This window comes from Adiantum capillus-veneris, chromosome 30 (genome assembly GCF_014529385.1).
Source record: "Adiantum capillus-veneris isolate H3 chromosome 30, ASM1452938v2, whole genome shotgun sequence".
Taxonomy (NCBI): Eukaryota; Viridiplantae; Streptophyta; class Polypodiopsida; order Polypodiales; family Pteridaceae; genus Adiantum; species Adiantum capillus-veneris.
The window spans coordinates 21,777,050-21,801,578 of NC_140960.1; the positions used below are offsets into that span (position 1 = coordinate 21,777,050).

At 46.3% G+C, this 24,529-nt stretch overlaps 1 protein-coding gene and 1 pseudogene across 2 annotated transcripts in view; both read right to left on the reverse strand.

The window, feature by feature from the left end:
* Positions 1 to 24,529, reverse strand: part of LOC147417647 (histone-lysine N-methyltransferase ATXR3-like protein) — a 105,245-nt gene that overhangs the window by 78,186 nt on the left and 2,530 nt on the right. The gene's annotated exons all lie outside the window — the stretch shown is intronic.
* Positions 7,226 to 9,535, reverse strand: LOC147417648 (uncharacterized; annotated as a pseudogene).

A 24,529-nucleotide genomic window follows, 5' to 3' on the forward strand; every position in this document is an offset into this window, starting at 1 on the left:
TGGCGGACAGCAAAAACCCTAATTTCTGCCAGAAACCCTAAAATTCCTGCAAACCCTAATTTTTGCCAAAAACCCTAAATTCCGGAAATCGCGGAGGCGGATTTTTTTATTTTTTTTTATTTTTTTTTAAAAATGGAAAATTATGAGCGACGCGAATTTTGCTTTTGCTTTTTTTTTTATTAAAAAAAAAAGAGAAAAGACTCTCTAAGAGAGAGAGAGAACTGATGCTTTTGATTTTAAAAGCTTTTGGGGCTCTGCTTTTGGGCATCCCTTGTAACCTTTAAATTAGTGGTGAGGGCCTTACTTCTCAGGGCATCTGGACGCAGAGTCTGAGAGTGAAACCCTAACCGCTCTCTTGTACTTTGATGATTGATTAATACAAAAAGAAATACCGAAAGGGGCGCCAGTCTTTGGGGCCAATATCTCTAGGCACGGAACTCCGCCGGGCCAGTGCAAATCTATTGTGATCTGTGAATTGTTTTGAAGTGGTTATTTGGTGCTGTCGCGGTTGATTCTTGACTTAGAGTGTCCAAGTTTGTTACAGTGGTATCAGAGCACGGCCGATTTCTCTTCTACGGGAAATCCGATCCCCGAAATTTTTTTTCCGCGGCACCTATGGCTTCAGGCAATGATCAGTCGACTCCCTCTGCATCTGGAGATGCGGGCTGGGATCACAACGAAGATTCAGGCAGAGAGTATGGCCCGCCTCGGCCTACTCAGGCGGAGCAAAGAGAGATGGAGCGTCGTCAATTGATTGGTGATGCAACAAAGATGATGCTCAATTTTGCCAAGGACCCGAAGATGGCAAAATATATGAATCAGACCTCTTTGGAAGAGGTACAGACAGAGTGGTAGAGAACCACAACACCACTCCCGAAACCCGCTCTCAAGAAACCTTCTGCCTCCAAGAAATCTACGGAGAAGGAACTGGAGAACGTGGTTCATGCACGGATTGCTCAGCTTTTTGACGCGCAAACGAAAGCCAAAAAGCACGGCAAAAAGCAGAAGAAAGGCACTGACTTCCCGGGATATTTGGGTCGTCAATCGACATTCGATAAAGCAAAGAAACTGAAGAAGCGCGTCAAGTTTGCAGGCCTACCCAGTTCTTCTTCTTCTTCTGACAGTTCTTCTAGCTCCTCGGATTCAAGCGAAGAAGACAGACAACGTAAAAAGCGAAGCAAGAAGCAACGCTTTGGAAAGGGCAAGCAAAAGGCAAAGAAGGCTAAATCTCGCCCAGTGAGTGACACTTCTACAGAGGACTCGTCTACGGACAGTTCAGACTCTGACAACGGAAACTTTTATGCGAACAAGAGGAATTTTTACAAAGCCAACCAGTATGACTTTCTCGAAGATAAAAGCAAGAAAGTTCGAGAGTTTAAGGAAGGTGGCCAAGCACTTAAGTTTGATACTTTTTCGGGATACTCCGATGCTTCGAAGGCTTTGTCTTTTATACAGCAGTTTGACATCGCTTTCGCGGGAGGACACTATTCAGAGCACTCCAAGATTCGAAGAGCTGCCTCTTATTTTAAGGGGAATGCTCGCACTTGGTGGTCCACGCTTCTATTAAGCAAGACTGTGCCGGTTACATGGCTGAAATTCAAGAGGCTTTTTATTTCTTCTTGGTTGACTCAAGAGTTTGAGCGAGATATACGAGCTGCTTGGAACCATCTCCGGATGACCAAGAGCGATACAGTGAATTCTTACTGTGAAAGATTCTGGAACTCTTTTCTACCTGCCTCTTCATTCAAGAAGATCTCGTTCAGAGAACAAATTGAGCGGTTTACATTGGGTCTACCTACAAAGATCCGAGACCACTGCTTGGAACAGAAGTCAGCTTCTATTCAGGAGTTGATGAGTCATGCGAAGCGGGGCTTTGCAATTCACTCTGGCAGTCTGACCTACCCCACAGATGAGGTCATGACACAACGAACCGGACAAACTTCTGGGAATGAAAGTAGAAAACGAAAGAGCAACCCAGAGAAAAAGGATGCACGACCCAGACTTACTCATCAGGAGCGGACTCGCTACATCAGGGAGGGGAAGTGCTTTGGATGCGGGGAAACTGGACATATCTCCGCGAAGTGCCCTAAAAAGGCACAGAAAGAACAGAATGACAAGGACGACGAAAGGCCTGAGAGTTCGAGAGCAGCTGAGGACCGTGTACGAAAAGGCAAGATGAAAACAGGACTGGTTCCAGATTGTGTGGGTACTGATCCCGACACCATGGATGAGAGTACAGAACTTTGCCGAGCTTGGGGCAAAGTGAAAGATCAAGAGGCCCTGATTTTCTTTGATGGAGGAGCCAAGGCCAACTTCATTTCACCGGAATTGGCGGCGCGGCTCGAGATTACTCCCGATCGGATGGGACCATTTGCAGAGGCAGTTCTAGCGGCACCCGGCAGGGACATAGCCATTACACCTGTCATTGGCAAACTTCGGTTGCATTGTCAGGGGTATTTGGGGCATGAGGACTTCTTCATAATGCCTTTGGAGGGTTGTGATGTTCTCTTAGGGATTCCCTGGTACCACAAGAACAATGCCGTGGTCGATTATCGGGCGAGAAAAGCGACTTTGACTACAGAAAAGGGCAGAACAATTGTACTTGATATTAAACTAAAGGGCGAGTCTGTCCCTATTGTATCGGCTTCGGCTATTTCAAAATTAATGAAATCCAGTCTGTTTGTTTACTCGATCTTTATGAAAGAGTTGAGTGGTGATGATAGGACAAATATGTCTAAACTTGATAAAGAACGCCAAGATTTTCTACACTCTCACGCCGATTGCTTCTCAGAAGGCCTGCCAGGAGAGTTACCACCTGCTCGTCCTGAAGATCATACCATTGATCTGATACCTGGTAGTACACCACCGAACCGGCCACCCTACCGTGTGAGCCGAGCACAGAATGAAGAGATTATGAACCAAGTGAAAGACCTCTTGGAAAAGGGTCTTGTCCAGCCTAGTACTTCACCGTATTGCTCTCCAGTATTGTTGGTTTTGAAGAAAGACGGATCTTGGAGAATGTGCATCGATTATAGAGCTCTCAACAAAATCACCATCAAGAACAGATTTCCAATTCCTAGGATCGATGATATACTCGACAGGTTACAGGGATCCTCATGCTTTAGCAGGATTGACTTGAAGAGTGGATATCATCATATCAGAATAGCACCGGGAGACGTCTACAAGACAGCTTTTCGGACGACTTTTGGGTTATTTGAGTTTTTGGTGATGCCTTTTGGCTTAACCAATGCTCCTGCGACATTTAACCGGATGATGGATAGGATTTTTCGAGAGTATAGGCTATTTGTTGGCACTTTCTTTGACGACATCATTGTTTTCTCCAAGAATGAGGCAGAACACAGAGATCATCTGCTTCAAGTCTTTCAGGCATTACGAGATCACAAGTTAGTGATCAATGCAAAGAAAAGTGAATTTTTCCTACCAGAGATACACTTTTTGGGGCACATTGTGTCAGCAGCAGGAGTGCAAATGGATCCGGCCAAGATAGAGACTATCCGTGATTGGCCCGACTTGAAGAATGTCCATGAAGTTAGAAGCTTCTTGGGACTATGTTCGTACTACAGGCGGTTCATACGAAAGTTTGCAGAGGTTGCTTCCCCTTTGCATATCTTGACACAGAAAGGAGTACCTTTTTCGTGGGGACCCACAGAGGTGACTGCCTTTCAGACATTGAAAGAGAAATTGACTGCGGGACCTATTTTGACTTTGCCGGACTTGCAGAAGTCATTCGAAGTATATTGTGATGCTTGTGGTCGTAGTCTGGGTGCGGTCTTGATGCAAGAAGGCCATGTCATAGCTTACGAGAGCCGTTTGTTCTCTAGGCCGGAGATGACAGCACAGATCTATGAGAAAGAGCTTTTGGCGGTTATCCATGCTCTTACTCAGTGGCGGCATTACCTACTCGGAGCGGATTTTACTGTCTTTACAGACCATCAGAGTTTGCGCTACTTCTTGTCACAGAAGCAGCTTTCGGAAAAACAGATGCGGTGGGCGAACATCTTGTCACAGTTCCACTTCCAGATTGTCCATGTGCAGGGACAGAAGAATGTGGTGGCAGATGCTTTGTCTCGGAAACCGTTGGTTCTGGCTATTTCCGCGATACATCATAGGAGCTTCGAGGATATGGTCGATCAGTATGCCACAGATACAGATTTTGCAGATATTTTCACACGGATACGGGAGGGGGAGATAGTAGCTGGATACTCCCTTCGGGAAGGCTACTTGATGAAAAAGACTATGTTGTGCGTTACACAGCCGTTGAGGGAAAAGGTTATGATTGAATGCCATTGTCCACCTTTTACGGGTCACCGCGGCATTGCTACCACCATGAAAGGGGTAGAGAGATATTTCTTTTGGCCGAGACTCAAGAAAGATGTGGAAGAGTTTGTGCGCAGTTGCTTGGTATGCCAGAAGGTTAAGTTTAATAGGCATAAAGCACAGGGATTGTTACAGCCTTTACCCATACCCACCCGCCCCTGGGAAAGTATAGCGATGGATTTCATTTTTGATCTCCCGAGAACACAGAGTGGTCACGATGGTATCTGGACTGTTATTGACAGATTTAGCAAACAGGCTCATTTCATTCCAGTGAAGAAAACAGTCAAGCCGGATCACTTAGCGAGACTGTTTGTGGCCCAGATTTTCAGATTACATGGCATGCCTGAGACAATTGTCTCCGACAGAGACCCCAGATTTACGAGTTTGTTTTGGAAGGCAATTTGGGAGAACATTGGCACGCGGTTACAGTTCTCGTCATCGTTCCACCCGCAGACTGATGGGCAATCCGAGATGGCCAATTCAGTGGTTCTAGATTTATTGAAGTCTTATATCTCAGATCAGAAGACTCAATGGGAAAGATATTTACCTCTGGTGGAATTTGCCTACAATAACACGATACACTCGTCGACGGGTAAGGCGCCATTTGAGATTGTTGAAGGTGCTGCGAAGGTTCCACCCTTCCTGAGCACGAAAGATAAGATCTTTGAAGCGGATAAATATACGCGAGATCTGGATACGGCTTTTGCCAAGGTTCGCGAGACTTTGCAGAAGTCTCAAGAACGACAGAAAAAGGCAGCGGATCGCCGTCGTCGCGACATGAAATTGAAGGAGGATGATTGGGTGCTCTTACGTTTTGAGAAGGCACGCCTACGAAAGAACAAGGGAAAGGAGAGGCTTTTTCCAAAGCTTAGTATGCGATACTACGGCCCTTTCCAGATTACTGAAAAGATAAATGAAGTCTCCTTCCGATTGAAACTGCCAGATACTTGGAGGATTCACAATGCATTTCATGTGAATCTCTTGAAACCTTTTAAAGGTGATGTGCCTGATGATGGGGAGCCTGATGAGCAACCCGAAGTGGAAGAAAACGAGGAGATCCTTGTTCCTGAACAGATTTTGGCACATAAGGATACGAAGAATAAGGGTAAAACTCGAAGGCGGTTCTTGGTTAAGTTCAAGAATTCTCCTGCACTTGATGCGAAGTGGATGGAGGAGGAGGACCTAGCAGATACTCCTCAGATTGTGAAACTTTACCTCGATGCTTTTGGTTTAGCATAGTCTACTCCAAAAGGAACCCAGAATTCAGCTTGGCCGAAGATCTGGTGCAGTGGGATGCACAAGAGGGGAGTTACTCCACTCCTTTGTCAACAGATGCCTCGATTTTGATACTAAAGTCACTGATGTCTCTTTGAGCTTCAGGGATACTGAGAGCTGACAGTATTCTGCTGGATGACTTTATGAAATGGAATTCCTGATTATGATACTGATTTGTTCTTGACTTCTTGTGAGTACAGGAACTGATAGACGAAATGACTGCAGCATTTTGGTCTAATTGATCTCGAATAGACATGGTTGCAATAGGGGTTAGTCAATCGGACATCGATGAGGTCCCGATTGGACCTAGATGTGATTGCTAGCTACATTGCCGATAAATCATGGTCTAAGATCCGAATGAATGTTGAATGTCATGTGATGTCCTGTGATGTCTGGTGATGTCATGTGATGTGACTGTCGATTTTGTACATGTGCTAGATGTGTGTTCCTAGTACGTAGGTACTAACAGTCAGTGTCTGCTAAGACGGTTTATGGCTTTTGTCGGTTTTGCAGGCGTAATCGCGGTCGATTACAATGCTTTCAAGAGGGGGGTATGTCACAAAGTGATGACGTGGCGGACAGCAAAAACCCTAATTTCTGCCAGAAACCCTAAAATTCCTGCAAACCCTAATTTTTGCCAAAAACCCTAAATTCCGAAAATCGCAGAGGCGGATTATTTATTATAAATAAAAAAAAAAAAAAATCTGGAAAATGATGAGCGACGCGAATTTTGCTTTTGCATTTTTTTTTATTAAAAAAAAAAGAGAAAAGACTCTCTAAGAGAGAGAGAGAACTGATGCTTTTGATTTTAAAAGCTTTTGGGGCTCTGCTTTTGGGCATCCCTTGTAACCTTTAAATTAGTGGTGAGGGCCTCACTTCTCAGGGCATCTGGACGCAGAGTCTGAGAGTGAAACCCTAACCGCTCTCTTGTACTTTGATGATTGATTAATACAAAAAGAAATACCGAAAGGGGCGCCAGTCTTTGGGGCCAATATCTCTAGGCACGGAACTCCGCCGGGCCAGTGCAAATCTATTGTGATCTGTGAATTGTTTTGAAGTGGTTATTTGGTGCTGTCGCGGTTGATTCTTGACTTGGAGTGTCCAAGTTTGTTACAAGGAGGGAGAGGTAGTAGGGGTGAATGATCCATCTGCATGGGAATAGGAGCCTCTGGTAGAGGGGGAGGAGCGAGTGGAGGAACAGCGGGTGGAGGAGGAGCTGGTAGCAAAGGTAAGTGATCCTGTGTTGAAGAAGAAGAATGGTGAGGAGAAGCAGCTGGTAAGGGGGTGGTGGAAACTTGAGAGCGAGCAAGAGAGGTAACACTAGGGGCTGCATGCATTGGAGGTTGCGGAGAGGACGGTAGGAATGGTTACGACCCACTGTCTGCCATGCTACCTTAGTAGGAGCCGCAGCAGAAAGAGGAACATGGAGGGTCGAAGCTCTAGGAGCACCTGCAGGCTGAGGAGGTGCTCGAGTAGTAGTAGGAGGAGCCGCTTGTTGACGCTGACCACGTGGCTGAGCATGAGTGCCACGAGCCGGCTGCTGTTGTTGCCGATGGCGTGGCAGTGTGGGGCATTCTCGCGCCAAGTGTCCCATCTCGTGACAGCGTAAGCACTACCCTGGACGGCCAGTGACTACCATTCGGCAAGAGTAGTCTCGATCGCGCACAGCCACAGTAACTGAATCTGGTAATGAAGTATCCCCAAACACCAAGACCTGAATGCGAGGTGGACCAGAGGAGAAGATGCAAGATCCGGGAACTACTGTGCCAAAGTGAGCAGCAATCATCTGAAGGAGATGCTCATCAATAAAATGAAGAGGCATATCCGGGAAGGAGAGGGTCATAGGGAATCTGGGAATAAGGTGTCGACTGTCAAACTCCTCAGTAGTAAACTCGGGATACCACCGCGTCAGGTATATCATCCTGCGATCAGAGAGTATCGGAGAGCGAGCCAGGAGAGCTGATGCAGTGGCGGGATCGGAAAGACGAACCATGAATATGCCTCTGCCAAGGAATGTAAGCTCTGAGATCCGTCCCTGAGTAGTGCCCAATGCAGTCTGACACCAATCGCGTATAGAAGATCGAGGTGGAGACTGTCCAATCATCCGGCCAACCAAGGCATGCTGTGCCAAGTGTTGTACTTTGGAGTCAATGCGTGTCAGCAGGTCGCCAGTACAGTCCACCTGACAGGCAAGTGGTGATGGAGCGCCGTGTGTAGCACTCGAGACCGGCAAAGCAGCCATGAAGAATGGAGGAAACTGACAAACGGGAAAAGCACGACCCGAATTGAATGCTAGACACTTTCTCTCTCTCTCTCTCTTTCTCTCTTTCCCTTGCTGGTGATTGAAAGAAGACGCGATTAGGGTTTGGGACAGTTAGGGTTTTCTGATTTTTAGGGTTTCATGGAATTAGGGTTTCTGAAACTGTTAGGGTTGCAGGGCATTAGGGTTGCGCTGGCTGCAGAGCACGCGCAGGCAGCAGAGCATACGCAGGCAACAAGGGCGTGCAGGCAGCGAGTGCAGGCAGCAGAGCATGCGCAGCCAGCAGGCTGAGCGCGCGACGGCAGGGAGGAGGGCGCGCGGCAGGGCAGTCCAGGTGCTACGGCAGGGAGCAGGGCGCGCAGCAGGGCAGGCTGCAGATTCGCCTCTCTCTCTCTCTCTCTCTCTCTCTCTCTCTCTCTCTCTCTCTCTCTCTCTCTCTCTCTCTCTCTCTCTCTATATATATATATATATATATATATATCCCCCCCACCTATTCCTTTAGGCCCTTCCTTACCTTGATGCGAGACACTGCCCCCAAGCTCCGGATATTGTCTTAAGAATTCTAGGGTCCTCTCCACTTCAGGGGGTGTTAGTTGAGGCAGAGGCTCACCCTCATTCACTCCCACGACCCCCCCCCCCCCCCCCCCCCCCCCCCCCCCCCCCCCCCCCCCCCCCGCGTTGGATAGAAGTGACCCTCCCGTTTCGGGGTCATCATCCTTTCCCTCCACATATTCCCCGTTGGATAAAATATCGACACTATCGACATCGTCCACGCCTTCAACGTGGTCGACCGTCTCGCAGCCTCCTTGTTCCCATCCTTCCTTGTCCTCCTTAAACCCAAGCCAAGGATCAGTTTTCATCAGGCACCGCATCGAACCAGTTATTTTGTTCTTCCTTATGGGTTCCCCATAACCGAGCCTTAGCCCTTGCACTACTCTTCCTGTAGATCTCCTCCTAATAACAACATCGCGATATCCTTGCAACCGTATAATGTCGTCTAACGCATCCCCAAATTGGTTAAATGGGATCGGTTCTATCCCATTCGCATCTACATACAAGATATAATCCTCGTAGAGACCCGAGCATTGGCACCTTCTTTGCTCCTAGTGGGATTTCGGCCCCCGGGTCATACCTCACTTTTTTTGTTACCCACTCTATCAGCCCTGAGCAATCCGCCCCGCCTCTGGTTAACTCGTTAAGGGCTTCTACACTGTGACCTATCCGCGTCTTGTTGGGCGGCATTCCCAAGGCCCAGGTAACTAGCCCGTTGGCGCCCCCCTTGAGCATTTCAATAAGAAAGGGATTGCTACGTGTCACCGTTCTGGGTGTTTGTATAAAGAGGAAGCGTCTCCTCCCCCCGCTAGATCGGTCCACGTCGGGCCACCTCCAGTTGACCGTAAATAAGGAGTGGGCGCCGGGCTTAACCGACATAGCGGGCCTCCCTTTAACCTCCACTGTTACCCTCTCGTTGAAGAGCAACCTTTTTAATATGCTGGCGGCCGCATTACTCGATTGTCAAGTAACATCAGGGAAGAGCAGCAAGTTCTTTCCTTCTACAAGTGTCCGCTCAAATCGATTGGCTATCCAGCTCACGTCTAGGCTCTCGCACCTTTCCCCTAGGATGTACTCCAAGAGCGCCGTTAGGGTCGACTTCCCCGTGGCCCCAGGCCCCCACAGAAAGAGACTGAACTGCTCTCGGGTATCTAATGTAAAGACTAGCCTTAGGAAGGCTCTCAACAAGTTTAGCTTTAGGACGTCTCCATCCATCAGGTAAGGAGGAAGCTTTTCTAAATGGGGGTCATTGGTGTACACATATCCACCTCAATACCCACATAGCTTGTGCAGACCCACAAGGGGCTGGGCGGGTGTAACAGCGGCCCTGACTCGTGAGGGACGAGGACTCCGTTGAGAAAGGGGAGCCCTGCATCAACCGTCCTAGCCCGCTTAAGGAGCCGGCGCAGGCGCTCCTCTACTGATTTAAAAAGATGTTGAGAGCTCATTCTCTTCCTTTGGGGTCGTGTGAACGCGGCCCCCATCCCCTTCCATCTCCTCCTCTATCTTATTGAGCATCTCGTAAGCCCATCCGGGCGGGCTATCCCACCTTTGATTTTTATATTCATACCACTGTTCATCTGAAAGCATGTAGGCCCGGGTATCCTTAAACCGATCGGCCAGTAACACCCCTTGTGGGCGTCCAGCTCGGCCATTTCTCTTCTCTCTTCGCCCGCCTGTTCTTCTACTCACTTTTCAAGGATCCTCAATAGGTCGAGCTCCTTTTCCTTTTCAAAAGGGGGGTCGCAAAGATATCGATCTTGAAAGAGGAAGGTCTCCTTTTGCATAGCCCGGTTACCCATCACCTGCCCGTAAAGAGTGTTCCACCGGGTACCCTTAAGAATAGGCGCTCTAACGTCAACTGCGCAGCCCTCTTGGGCGGGCCAAAGAGGACGCTGGAACACGCCTAACACGGCAAGGGGGGTCCTCTTATATACCTCACGGCCCTCTCCCAAGATGGTTATTCTCCCGTTGGAAAAATACTCCACACAAGCGCCTGCTGAACACAAACCGCCCTTCATAGGTTTCTCCCAGAGGGGAATCCCTCGCCCCCAACGATGAAGGCCACCTGAGGGAGTCCTTTCCTGTATAAAGGGACCGTCATCCCCAAGGTAGTTTCTAATTGCGCACGCAATAAAGGGGTCGTCCACATCTATGAGGCCGATTCTCTGAGGGAGCGAACCCACCTCCAGCCCTATAGATCCTCTAGGATATGGAGCCCTTACTGCACAATCTCCCACTAAATCTTTTCTGAGAACCATCCATTCTTTATCTGCTGGGAGACGTTGTTTTCCCTTCTGGAAAAACAGGTGGCACCCGCAGTTCAAAAGGTCGCAAATCAACTCAAACTCTAAAAATGACAGGGGAATCAAGCATTGAGCCAGTGGCCCCCCCTATGTTCTATCAACCATTAGTTACCTCCCTCCACCTGTTTTATGCCCGGTTAATGAAATCCCATGCAGAAGGCGGTTGAGAAATGGATGGGCACGATCTTCCCGCGCCGCTTAGGATCCAGTTGCCGTGCCCTCCTTTCCGCCTCTGGGATTTTTACATATCGTAGGATCATGACCTCTTGGTCCCCCTCAACGCTACTTGCAACCGGAAAAATAATTGGGGTGACCAGGGACCTCTCAAGGATCTGGGCTTGTTGGATTATTTCGGGTGCTTTGTGGTCAGGGCGGTCAAACTGGTCATAGGCCTCAGCTACGCCTCCAAGGCAGAACGTCTTTGTAGCTTTAGACCCCTGGTTAGGAATAAGGCTAACCTCAAACAACTCTTCAGTATTCTGAGGCCCCTCAAACTTACCGTACTTGCCCACCAAAGGTATTTGGTAACTGGTTACCGCTCGCAAGGTAAAGGGTCATCCTGTACCATCTTATCTCAGACGATTGCACGGGAAGCAGCACCGTCTCAAGCCAATGGGAAATAAAAGAGTATGCAAAACACCTAAGGTTGGATGAACCTAATGGCCAAGGAACCACCTCAAAATCCATTCTTAAGGGATATTTCACTGCACTGGTGGCACTCTTTAAGCCGTAGTAACCCGTGACTGTTATTACCTCGCCCTTCTGTAGTCTAAGTGGAACCTCGTCAAATCGGTCTATTGGCATATCTTATCCACCTTTTAAGGGATATATAGCTGATTTCTATTACTTGGAAGATCCCTTAAAACGCCCAAATGGCGCCGATTCTAAGGGTAAGTACATCACTATTTACAAAGCAGGCCCAAGGGCAAGGAATTGGAAACTGTAAGAATTGATACAAGTAGCCACATGGGCAACCTGTAGAAACTAAAGGCCATGGTAAAATACCTCTCCTAGAGAGAGTTAAAAGTGCCCAAGCAAGCTAAGTGGAGAGCGGATGACAGAGGCACTTAACCAAAAGCACACTTTGCAACTATATATCAAAAAACTAAACCACCAAAAGCCACCAACGATGAAAAGGAAAAGGAACATCCACAAAGAGCTCGACATCAAGCATATGCCCGCCAACTTGTATCATCTGACAGCAAAAGCAATGGATAACACACCAAGTCAACTACCCTCTTGCAGGTGCACCAAAACTATAAGCCCCGTATACGGTGTTTGCATTTCCTACACTCAAGGCGCACGGTCCTACGCGCAATGGCAGGTCCTACACTTCCCTGAATGAGAGAAGCATCCTTGGGCGAAACACTACAACACACACTCAAACACTCAAGAGGAAAAAAAATTCCAAAGATTAGCAGATTAGTGCAAAATCTTCAAAGCTTTGATACCAATGTCAGGTGCAGTGGAATTGAAATGGTGAGGATCTAGGTTTCCACTTCCACAAATCTTTTACTTCTTTTCCTTGCGTTAGTGATTCCTTTTAGCTTGAATGATGGTTCCTTTACCTTTCCCTAGAGAAAGGGAATGAGAGAGAGCGGTAGAGATGTGTAGCGTGAAAGAGAAGGAGAGAGAAAAGGAGAATGACAGTCGATGGGGTCCCAACCAACCCTCATAAGGGCCCTCCACACCGTTCTCGATGTGGTATTTGCTTTAAATTGCGTAAATGGAATGTACACACATGCAATACCTCAAGTGTAGACTCTATTGACTCGAATGGAGAATGTCGCCTCTTCAAGATGAAGCACCTCCGGGGCTGATTTGATGCACCTTTAGATCCTTCTCGATGTGGGATTGGGGATGGCCACCAAGGGGTAGATCTAGGGCTGAATGTAGCAAACTTGGACACCCCAAGTCTAGATTCTACCACGACACAGCAGAGATTCACTTTAAAACAGTTCACAAAAGACGACACGACCCGGCGTAGTTTTGTGCCAAGAGGTATTGGCCTCAAAGATTGGCGCCCCATTCAGTATTTCTTTTTATATTAATCTTTGAGCAAAGTACAACTCCTGTGGGTGCTTACTCTCAGACTCTATGTCCAGATGCTCTGCAGAGTGAGTTGGGTTCATTATAAACGTTATAAGGGATGCTAAAAGCAGAGCCCCAAAAGCTTCAAAAGCAATAGTTCCCAAAAGCAATTGTCTCCAAAAACTGCCAAAAAGCAGCCAGCACAATTTCCGAAAATCTGTACACTGCCACGTCAGCATGTCAACGCGTTTTGCGGAGAATGCCACGTCAACAGTCAGCGGAATCTGCGGGCATCCATACAGTTTGCCATGTCAGCCTGTCGGCACATTTTACGGACCTGTGCCACATCAGCAAGGTGTGTCCGGGCTGCCATGTCTCCAGTTTGTGACATACCCCCCTCTTGAAAGAATTGTAATCGCCCTCGATTACGATTACGCCTGCAAAAACAGACAGAGGAGGTTAGTACCGACGCACTAGACACAGCACATCTAGCACATGTACCAATCAACAATCACATCACCGGACATCACATGACAAATCACATTCAAATTCATTCCAAATCTCAGACCATGATTAATCGGCAACATATTTAGTAATCGCATCTAGATCCAGTCGGGACCTCACAGATGCCCGATTAACTAATCCTTATTGCAATCATGTCTATAGAGATTTATGAGACCGAAATTGCAATCATTTCGTCTTTCAGTTCCTGCACTCAAACAAGTCAAGTACAAATCAATCAATATCATTTTCATATTCGGGAATTCCAGTTCATAAAGTCGTACAGCAGAATACTGTCAGCCCAGCAGTATCCCTGAAACCCAAAGGGACATCAGTGACTCTATATCAAAAATCGCAGTAATCTGTTGACAAAGCAGCGGAGTGACTCCCCTCTTGTGCATGCCCACTACACTAGATTCACCCATGCTCAAATCTGGGTTCTATCAGAGTAGACTAGGCTAAACCGAATGCTTCAAGGTAAAGTTTCACAATCCGAGGAGTATCTGCTGGGTCCTCATCCTCCATCCACTTCGCATCCAATGCAGGATAGTTCTTGAATTTAACCAAGGACCGCATAATCACTTTACCTTTAATCTTTCTATCGTTATGTGTCAGTATCTATTCTGGAACGAGGATCTCCTCGCTTTCCTCCACTTCGGGTTGCTCATCTGGCTCCCCATCATCGGACACATCGCCTTTAAAAGGCTTCAAGAGACTCACCATAAAAAGCATTGTGAATTCTCCAAGTATCGGGCATCTTCAATCTAAAGAAGACATCATTTATCTTTTCTTTTATCTGGAAAGGTCCATAGTATCTCAGGCTAAGCTTTGGAAAAAGCCGCTCCTTTCCCTTTTTCTTTCTCGGGCATGCCTTCTCAAAACGTAAGAGCACCCAATCGTCTTCCTTTAATTTCAAATCATGACGGTGTCGATTTGCTGCCTTCTTGTGTCTTTCCTGAGATTTTGCTAAAGCCTCCAGAACCTTGGCAAAAGCAGTGTCCAAGTCCCTCGTGTATTGGTCGGCTTCAAAAATCTTATCTTTCGTGCTTAGGAAGGGTGGAACCTTCGTAGCACCTTCAATAATCTCAAATGGCGCCTTCCTCGTCTAAGAGTGGATCGTGTTATTGTAGGCAAATTCCACCAAGGGCAAAAAAATTTCCCATTGAGTCTTCTGATCAGAAATGTAAGACTTCAATAAATCCAGTACGACTGAATTTGCAATCTCAGATTGCCCATCTGTCTACGGGTGGAAAGATGACGAGAACTGCAACCGTGTGCCAATGTTCTCCCAAATAGCCTTCCAATACAAACTTGTGAATCGGAAATCTCTGTCAGAGACTATTGTCTCAGCCATGTCATGTAATTTGAATATTTGGGCAATGAACACTCTCGCTAAATGATACGGCTTGACTGTTTTCTTCACTGGAATGAAATGAGCCCGCTTGCTAAATCTATCAATAACAGTCCAAATACCATCGTGCCCACTCTGTGTCTTCAAGAGATCAAAAATGAAATCCATAGCAATACTTTCCCAGGGGCGGGTGGAAATGGGTAAAGGCTGTAACAATCTCTGTGCTTTATGCCTGTCAAACTTGACCTTCTGGCATACCAAGCAACTGCGTACAAAATCGTCCACATTCTTCTTGAATCTCGGCCAAAAGAAGTAACGCTCCACATCTTTCAAGGTGGTGTCAATGCCGCGGTGACCCGCAAATGGCGGACAGTGGCATTCGGTTAGAACCTTTTCCCTCAACGACTGTGTAACGCACAAAATCGTTTTCTTCATCAAGTAGCCATCTTGTATGGAATATCCCGCTACCACCTCCCCATTTTGTATTCGTGTGAATACATCCGAAAAATCTGGACCTGTGGCGTACTGATAGACCATGTTCTCGAAGCTTCTAGGATGAATCGCGGAAATAGCCAAGACCAACGGCTTCCGGGACAAAGCATCTGTCACAAAGTGATGATGTGGCTACCGAGAGCAGAAACCCTAAAACCTGCAAACCCTAATTTCTGCCAGAAACCCTAATTTCTGGAAACCCTAACCCTAACTGCTGGCTGAAACCCTAAAGTGGCTGAAAACCCTAAAACAGGCGGCAGAAATGCCACGTGGCAGCAGTACGGACCTCCGGATTTTACGGCGCTGAAAAAAGAGCAGTTTTTGGGCGAATGGTGAGGCAGCTCCTCTCCCTTTTGTTCTCCAGTCCTTTTAGTGCAAAACAAAGATGGTACATACCGAATGTGTGTGTACTAATACATAAAGAAATACCGAAAGGGGCGCCAGTCTTTGGGGCCATTATCTCTAGGCACGGAACTCCGCCGGGCCAGTGCAACTCTATTGTGATTTGTGAATTGTTTTGAAGTGGTTATTTGGTGCTGTGGTGATTGATTCTTGACTTGGAATGTCCAAGTCTGTTACAGTGGTATCAGAGCACGGTCGATTTCTCTTCTACGGGAAATTTGATCCCCAATTTTTTTTCCACGGCACCTATGGCTTTTTATCTGCCTTTCCGTCCACGTTCCTCAGACGACGACAAGCCTGAGAGTTCGAGAGCATATGAGGAACGTGGACGGAAAGGCAAATAAAAAGCAGAATTGGTACCACATGGCGTGGAACTTGCACCGAATCAAATGAATGAAAGTACAAACTTTGCCGCTTTTAGGGAAAAGTAAAGGATCAGGAAGCTCTTTTGAAGGAGCCAAGGCCAACTTCTTTTCACTTGAAATTGGCGGCTCGATTTGGAATTACGCCCGACAGACTGACGCCACAGGCGCAAGTAGTTCGACTGGCACCCGGATACCGGATGTTGCAATTACACCGAGCATTGGCAAACTTCGTTTGCAATGACAGGGATGTTCAGGGCACGCGAGTGACGTTCTACTCGAAATCCCTTGGTACCATAAGAACTACGCCGTGGTTGACTACCGGGCCGAGAAAGCGACTTTGACAAATGAAGGGCTCAGAGATTGTACTTGATAAACTTCAGTTTCTTTACTCATTCTTTTGGGAGAGAACTGAACGATGGATAAACGTCGAATATGTTTTGACCTAAACAAAAGAACGCCAAGATTTTTCTCCACGCTCATGCCGATTGCTTTTTAGAGGGCCTGAAGATCATACCATTGATCTGATACCTGGAAGCACGCCACCAAACCGGCCACCTTACCGTATGAGCCGAGCACTGAATGAAGAGATTATGAACCAAGTGAAAGACCTCTTGGAAAAGGGTCTTGTCCAGCCTAGTACTTCACCGTATTGCTCTCCTTGGAAAAGGGTCTTGTCCAGCCTAGTACTTCACCGTATTGCTCTCCAGTGTTGTTGGTTTTGAAGAAAGACGGATCTTGGAGAATGTGCATCGATTTTAGAGCTCTCAGCAAAATCACCATCAAGAACAGATTTCCGATTCCTAGGATCGATGATATACTCGACAGATTACAGGGATCCTCATGCTTTAGCAGGATTGATCTGAAGAGTGGATATCATCATATCAGAATCGCGCGGGGAGACGTCTATAAGACAACTTTCCGGACGACTTTTGGGTTATTTGAGTTTTTGGTGATGCCTTTTGGCTTAACCAATGCTCCTGCGACATTTAACCGGATGATGGACAGGATTTTTCGAGAGTACAGGCTATTTGTTGGCACTTTCTTTGATGATATCATTGTATTCTCCAAGAATGAGGCAGAACACAGAGATCATCTGCTTCAGAGATACACTTTTTGGGACACATTGTCTTAGCAGCAGGAGTGCAAATGGATCCGGCCAAGATAGACACTATCCGTGATTGGCCCGATTTGAAGAATGTCCATGAAGTTGGAAGCTTCTTGGGACTGTGTTCGTACTATAGGCGGTTCATTCGAAAGTTTGCAAAGGTTGCTTCCCCTTTGCATATCTTGACACAGAAAGGAGTCCTTTTCTAGTGGGATCCACAGAGGTGACTGCCTTTCAGACATTGAAAGAGAAATTGACTACGGGACCAGTTTTAACTTTGCCGAACTTGCAAAAGTCATTTGAAGTATATTGTGATGCTTGTGGTCGTAGTCTGGGTGCGGTCTTAATGCAAGAAGGCCATGTCATTGCTTACGAGAGCCGATTGTTCTCAAGGCCAGAGATGACAGCACAGATTTATGAGAAAGAGCTTTTGGCGGTTATCCATGCTCTTACTCAGTGGCGGCATTACCTACTTGGAGCGGATTTTACTGTCTTTACAGACCATCAGAGTTTGCGCTACTTCTTGTCACAGAAGCAGCTTTCGGAAAAAGCAGATGCGGTGGGCGAACATCTTGTCACAGTTTCACTTCCAGATTGTCCATGTGCAGGGACAGAAGAATGTGATGGCAGATGCTTTGTCTCGGAAGCCGTTGGTTCTGGCTATTTCCGCGATACATCATAGGAGCTTCGAGGATATGGTCGACCAGTATGCCAGAGATACAGATTTTGCAGATGTTTTCACACGGATACGGGATGGGGAGACAGTAGAGGGATACTCCATTCGGGAAGGCTACTTGATGAGAAAAACCATGTTGTGCGTTACACAGCCGTTGAGAGAAAAGGTAATGACTAAATGCCACTGTCCACCTTTTACGGGTCACCGCGGCATTGCTACCACCATAAAAGGGGTAGAGAGATACTTCTTTTGGCCGAGACTCAAAAAGGATGTGGAAGAGTTTGTGCGCATGCATAAGACACAGGGATTGTTACAGCCTTTACCCATACCCACCCGCCCCTGGGAAAGTATTGCAATGGATTTCATTTTCGATCTCCCGAGAACACAGAGTGGTCACGATGGTATCTAGACTGTTATTGACAGATTTAGCAAACAGGCTCATTTCATTCTAGTGAAGAAAACGGTCAAGCCGGATCACTTAGCGAGACTGTTTGTGGCCCAGATCTTTAGATTACATGGCATGCCTGAGACGATTGTCTCTGACAGAGACCCCAGATTTACGAGTTTGTTTTGGAAGGCAATTTGGGAGAACATTGGCACGCGGTTACAGTTCTCGCCATCGTTCCACCCGCAGACTGATGGGCAATCTGAGATTGCAAATTCAGTGGTTCTAGATTTATCTCAAATCAGAAGACTCAATGGGAAAAGTACTTACCTTTGGTGGAATTTGCCTACAATAACACGATACACTCTTCGACGGGGAAGGCGCCATTTGAGATTGTTGAAGGTGTTGCGAAGGTTTCACCCTTCCTAAGCACGAAAGATAAGATCTTTGAAGCGGATGAATACACGCGAGATTTGGATACAGCTTTTGCCAAGGTTCACGAGACTTTGCAGAAGTCTCAAGAACGACAAAAAAAGGCAGCGGATCGCCATCGTCGTGACTTGAAATTGAAGGAGGATGATTGGGTGCTCTTACGTTTTAAGAAGGCACGCTAAGAAAGAAAAAGGGAAAGGAGAGGCTTTTTCCAAAGCTTAGTATGCGATACTACGGACCTTTCCAGATCACTGAAAAGATAAACGATGTCTCCTTCCGATTGAAACTGCCAGATACTTGGAGGATTCACAATTCATTTCATGTGAGTCTCTTGAAACCTTTTAAGGGTGATGTGCCTGATGATGGGGAGCCTGATGAGCAACCCGAAGTGGAAGAAAACGAGGAGATCCTTGTAAAGGTAAAGTCCGAAGGGGTTCTTGATTAAGTTCAAGAACTATCTTGCATTGGATGCGAAGTGGATGGAGCAAGAGGACTTAGCAGATACTCCTCAGATTGTGAAACTTTACCTCGATGCTTTTGGTTTAGCATAGCCTACTCCAAATGGAACCCAGAATTCAGCTTAGACGGAGATATGGTGCAGTGGGATGCACAAGAGGGGAGTCACTCCGCTCCTTTGTCAACAGATGCCTTGATTTAGATACTAGAGTCACTGATGTCTCTTTGAGCTTCAGGGATACTGAAAGCTGACAGTATTCTGTTGTATGACTTTATGAAACGGAATTCCTAATTATGATACTGATTTGTTCTTGACTTCTTTTAAGTGCAGGAACTGATAGACGAAATGACTGCAACATTTTGGTCTGATTGATCTCGAATAGACATGGTTGCAATAGGGGTTAGTCAATCGGACATCGATCAGGTCCCGATTGGATCTAGATGCGATTGCTAGCTACATTGCCGATAAATCATGGTCTAAGATCCGACTGAATGTTGAATGTCATGTGATGTCCTATGATGTCTAGTGATGTCCTGTGAGTCGTGTGATGTGACTGTCGATTTGGTACATGTGCTAGATGTGTGTTCCTAGTACGTAGGTACTAACAGTCAGTGTATGCTAAGACGGTTTATGACTTCTGTCGGTTTTGCAGGCGTAATCGAGGGCGATTACAATGCTTTCAAGAGGGAGGTATGTCACAAAGTGATGACGTGGCTACCGAGAGCAGAAACCCTAATTTCTGCCAGAAACCCTAAAACCTGCAAACCCTAATTTCTGCCAGAGACCCTAATCTGCAGAAACCCTAATTTCTGGAAACCCTAACCCTAACTGCTGGCTGAAACCCTAAAGTAGCTGAAAACCCTAAAACAGGCGGCAAAAATGCCATGTGGCAGCAGTCCGGACCTCCCGATTTTACGGCACTGAAAAAAGAGCAGGTTTTGGGCGATGCAATTTGGCAGAGAGAGTGAGAGAGAGAGTCCATTGCTTTATTTTAAAAAGCCCTATAGAGGGTTTGAGAAAGAGAAATTTTTAGCTTTTGATTTAGAAGCTTTTGGGGCTCTGCTTTTGGGCATCCCTTGTAAACAAATAAATAAGTGGTTTAGGGCTCACTCTGCATAGCATCTGGACGTAGAGTCTGAGAGTGAAACCCTAACCGCTCTCTTGTACTTTGACATTGATTTAATACATAAAGAAATACCGAAAGGGGCGCCTGTCTTTGGGGCCAATATCTCTAGGCACGGAACTCTGCCGGGCTAGTGCAAATCTATTGTGATCTGTGAATTGTTTTGAAGTGGTTATTTGGTGCTGTGGTGATTGATTCTTGACTTGGAGTGTCCAAGTCTGTTACAGCATCTGCCACCAAGTTCTTATGTCCATGTACATGGACAATCTGGAAGTGAAATTGTGACAAGATGTTAGCCCACCGCATCTGCTTTTCCGAAAGCTACTTCTGTGACAAGAAGTAGCGTAAACTCTGATGATCAGTGAAGACCGTAAAATCGGCTCCGAATAGGTAATGTCGCCACTGAGTAAGAGCATGGATAATCGCCAGAATCTCTTTCTCATAAATCTGTGCTGTCAATTCCGACCTTGAAAACAATCGGCTCTCATAGGCAATGACATGGCCTTCTTGAATTAAGACCACACCCAAACTACGACCACAAGCATCACAATATACTTCGAATGACTTTTTCAAACCCGGCAAAGTCAAAATTGGTCCCGTAGTCAATTTCTCTTTCAATATCTGAAAGGCAGTCACCTTTGTGGGTCCCCACGAGAAAGGGACTCCTTTTTGTGTCAGAATGTGCAAAGGGGAAGCAACCTCTGCAAATTTTCTAATGAACCGCCGGTAGTGAGAACATAAGCCCAAAAAGCTTCTTTCTTCATGAACATTCTTCAAATCGAGCCAATCACGTATAGTCTCAATCTTAGCAATCTCCGGTAAGAAAAATTCACTCTTCTTGGCATTGATTACTAACTTGTGATCTCGCAATGCCTGAAAGACTTGTAGGAGATGTTGTGTATGTTCTACCTCATCCTTGGAGAAGACAATAATGTCATCAAAGAAAGTGCCAGCAAAAGATATGTACTCTCTGAAAATCCTATCCATCATTGGGTTTTAAGTCGTTGGAGCATTGGTAAGGCCAAAAGGCATCACCAAAAATTCATATAAACCAAAACTCGTTCGAAAAGCTGTCTTGTAGACATCTCTTGGTGCGATTCGGATCTGATGATATCCGCTTTTCAAATCGATCCTGCTGAAACAAGAGGATCCCTGTAATCTGTCAAGAATATCATCGATCCTCGGAATCGGAAATCTATTCTTGATGGTGATTTTATTGAGAGCTCTATAATCAATGCACATTCTCCAAGATCCGTCTTCCTTAAAACCAACAACACCGGAGAGCAGTAGGGTGAAGTACTCGGCTGGATAAGAGCCTTTTCCAAAAGGTCTTTCACTTGATTCAAAATCTCTTCATTCGGGGCTCGGCTAACACGCTAAGGTGGCTGGTTCGGTGGTGTGCTTCCAGATATCATATCAATAGTGTGATCCTTAGGACGAGATGGTGGCAACTCGCCTGGTAGGCCCTCAGAAAAACAATCAGCATGTGTGGAAAAACTCTTGGCGTTCTTTTTCGAGGTCAAAACATATTCGACCTTCAATCATCATTCAGTTCTCTCCAGAAAATCGAGTATAGAAACTGAATTTCATCAAGTACAATCTCTTTGCCCTTCATTTGTCAAAGTCGCTTTCTCAGCCTGATAGTCGACCACGGCGTTGTTCTTGTGGTACCAAGGGATTTCTCGAAGGACATCACAACCTTCCTAAGGGCATTACGAAGAAGTCCTCGTGCCCTAAATACCCCTGACATTGCAAACAAAGTTTGCCAATGATCGGTCTAAAGGCAACATCTCCTCCGGGTGCCGCTAGAACTACCTTCGCATGTGGCCTCAGCCTGTCGGGCATAATTCCAAGTCAAGCCGCCAAGTCAAGTGAAAAGAAGTTGGCCTTGGCTCCTCCATCAAAGAAAAATGAGGGCTTCCTGAACTTTCACTTAGCCCCAAGTGCGGCAAAGTTTTGTACTTTCGTTCATCTGATTCGGTTCGAGCCCCACGCAATGTGGTACCAATTCTGTTTTCATCTGCCTTTTTCTGCCACGTTCCTCTGCTGCTCTACAACTCTCTAGCCTGTCTTTAGTCTGTTCTTGTTGTGCCTTTTGGGGGCACTTTGCGGAGATGTGTCCAAATTCCCCTCAACCAAAACACTTCCCCTCTTTGAGATAGATAGCCCGAGTCAGTCAGGGACGTGTATCTTTTTTCTCTTTGTCCTCGGAACTCTTTCTCTTTCTACTTTCATTGTGAGAGGTCTATTGGGTTCTCTGAGTCAAGATCTCATCAGTGGGGTAAGTCAAATTTCCTGAATGTATCGCAAAACTCTGTTTCGCATGACCCATCAATTCTTGAATAGAATTCGACTTTTGTTCCAGGCAGTAGTCTCGAATCTCTGTAGGGAGTCTGCAACAAAACCGCTCAATTTGTTCCTTAAAAGAGACCTTCTTAAATGAAGAGGTTGGTAGAAAAGAGTTCCAAAATCTCTTGCAATAAGCGTCCAAAGAATCTCCCTTGGTCATCCGAAATGATTCCAAGCGGTTCGTATATCTTGTTCATACTCCTGAGTCAACCAAGAAGAAATAAAGAGCCTTTTGAATTTCAACCATTTAACTGGAGCTTCCTTCCTCAGAAGAAGAGTGGACTACCATGTTCGAGCATTTCCCTTGAAGAAAGATGTAGCCCTCCTAATCTGGCAGGTCCTGCGAACAAGCTCACAAAATTTCCAGTACTAATCCTCCTATCTAGGAGGAAGGGGAAAACTAGGTCTAGAAGTCGATGAAGGATGTCCACGTGGCACACAGAGCCATGTGCACATGACATCCGCACCCTTCTCTTGGGGCTTCTTGAGACCATCCAAAACCTTCTTGACATCTGACAAAGTAAGGAGTTGCAAAAACTCTACAAATTGAGTCATATCTGTTGAAGCTCTTCTTCGGTGGTTCTCCCTTGACTCGTCATGGCTCTTCCCGTTTCTTCTCTAAATCGTCCTCCTTTGCAAAGCAACAGAGGTGACTCTAATATCACTCTCTCAAACAGAAGCGCGCACAAACAATTAATAGGTTGAAAATGAATAGAATCTACCAGAAAGAAAAGGGAGAAAATCAAGACAGTATTGGGGTGTCACGAGGACGTGGCAGTTGTTAACTATGTCACGAGGACATGGCAACTGCTAACCTTAGTTGTTGGTTTCTTTCCAATGATTTTTGAGACCCTCCTTTTGAAGTTGCAAATGGTCGGACATTGTATGGCCAATGTGAACGGTAGTTTCACCTGCAGATGGGAAGTTGGTCGACACTGGAATTCGTATAGTAAGAGGATGTCTAGGCTCAGTGCAAGATCATGTAGGTCCCCTCGTCGCACTTAGCAAGTTGGTGGATACTAGGAAGTGAACTCAATAAAGGCATAAAGTCAAGGTGGGATCACCAACAGAAAGTATCCGACAATTGGGCCACATTGCACTTTTGGATGCGGTCCTAATGAGGATAGATGGTCAGATGACCAGTGGGAGCCCAACGGAAGCATCTCCTAAAAATTATGAAACTGCTATTTTGGGCCATGAAATGCGTTCGCGTCATTACCTCGGAATGACAAGGGGAGCATTTTACAACTCTACCGCGAAGTCAACTTGGCAACCAGTCGGGAGATTTTTAGGCGGTAACCCTGAAACGGGAAAAAGCTTGTAATCGCGCCAAGTGGCACAATTCTGTGCGCTTGCCTCATACAGAAAAATGGGCGCTGATTTTTAAGCTGGGAGAGGCCTCATTTTGCAGTTTGTCACAGGTTAAGAGCTATGGAGTGCTTTCTTTCCACTCTATGTACAGTGTGGTGCTAGGAGTGATGCCCTGCACACTACACACTGCTCTCTCTCCCCTACATGCAATTATGTGATGTCCCACGAGAGGGCTCTTCATTTAACTGATGTACACCTATGTGGTTTTATGCTTTTGTGCTGAGGCAAGAGCCTCCTTGAGCAGGAACAGGAGTAGCTAACTGCTACTCAAGCAGGCACCGGTGAGGGTGATAACCTCACTCTACAGGTGCAATTTCAGCGCTGGTTATGCACTGTATTTTGACTGTTTTTCAGCCATACGGATGTCAGAACCATTGGGAACAGTGCCCCACTGACAGAGGATAGTTCGGGGACTGTTTAGGGCTGAAAACAGGGCAAAAACCACTACATACAGCAAGCTGAATTTACTGTTTTTGGGCAGAAATCAGAGGGTTTATGCTAGTGGAAGTGAGTTCCAGCAGGGGAATTGGCTTCACGCAAGTTTTGGGGCTGTTATGCTGCCGAAATTTGGCCAAAACAAGTGGTATCTAGTTGGATACAGGTAAAAAAACCAAGGACTCTACTTTGTAACTTACCCTCTCAAGGTATAAAGAAATACCGAAAGGAACGTCAATTTTGGGGCCTGCAGGTTGTCAACATCTGCTTGGAGCATTCTAGCTTTCGAGCCGTGTGTGTGCTTAAGTGTTAATTCCCATCGC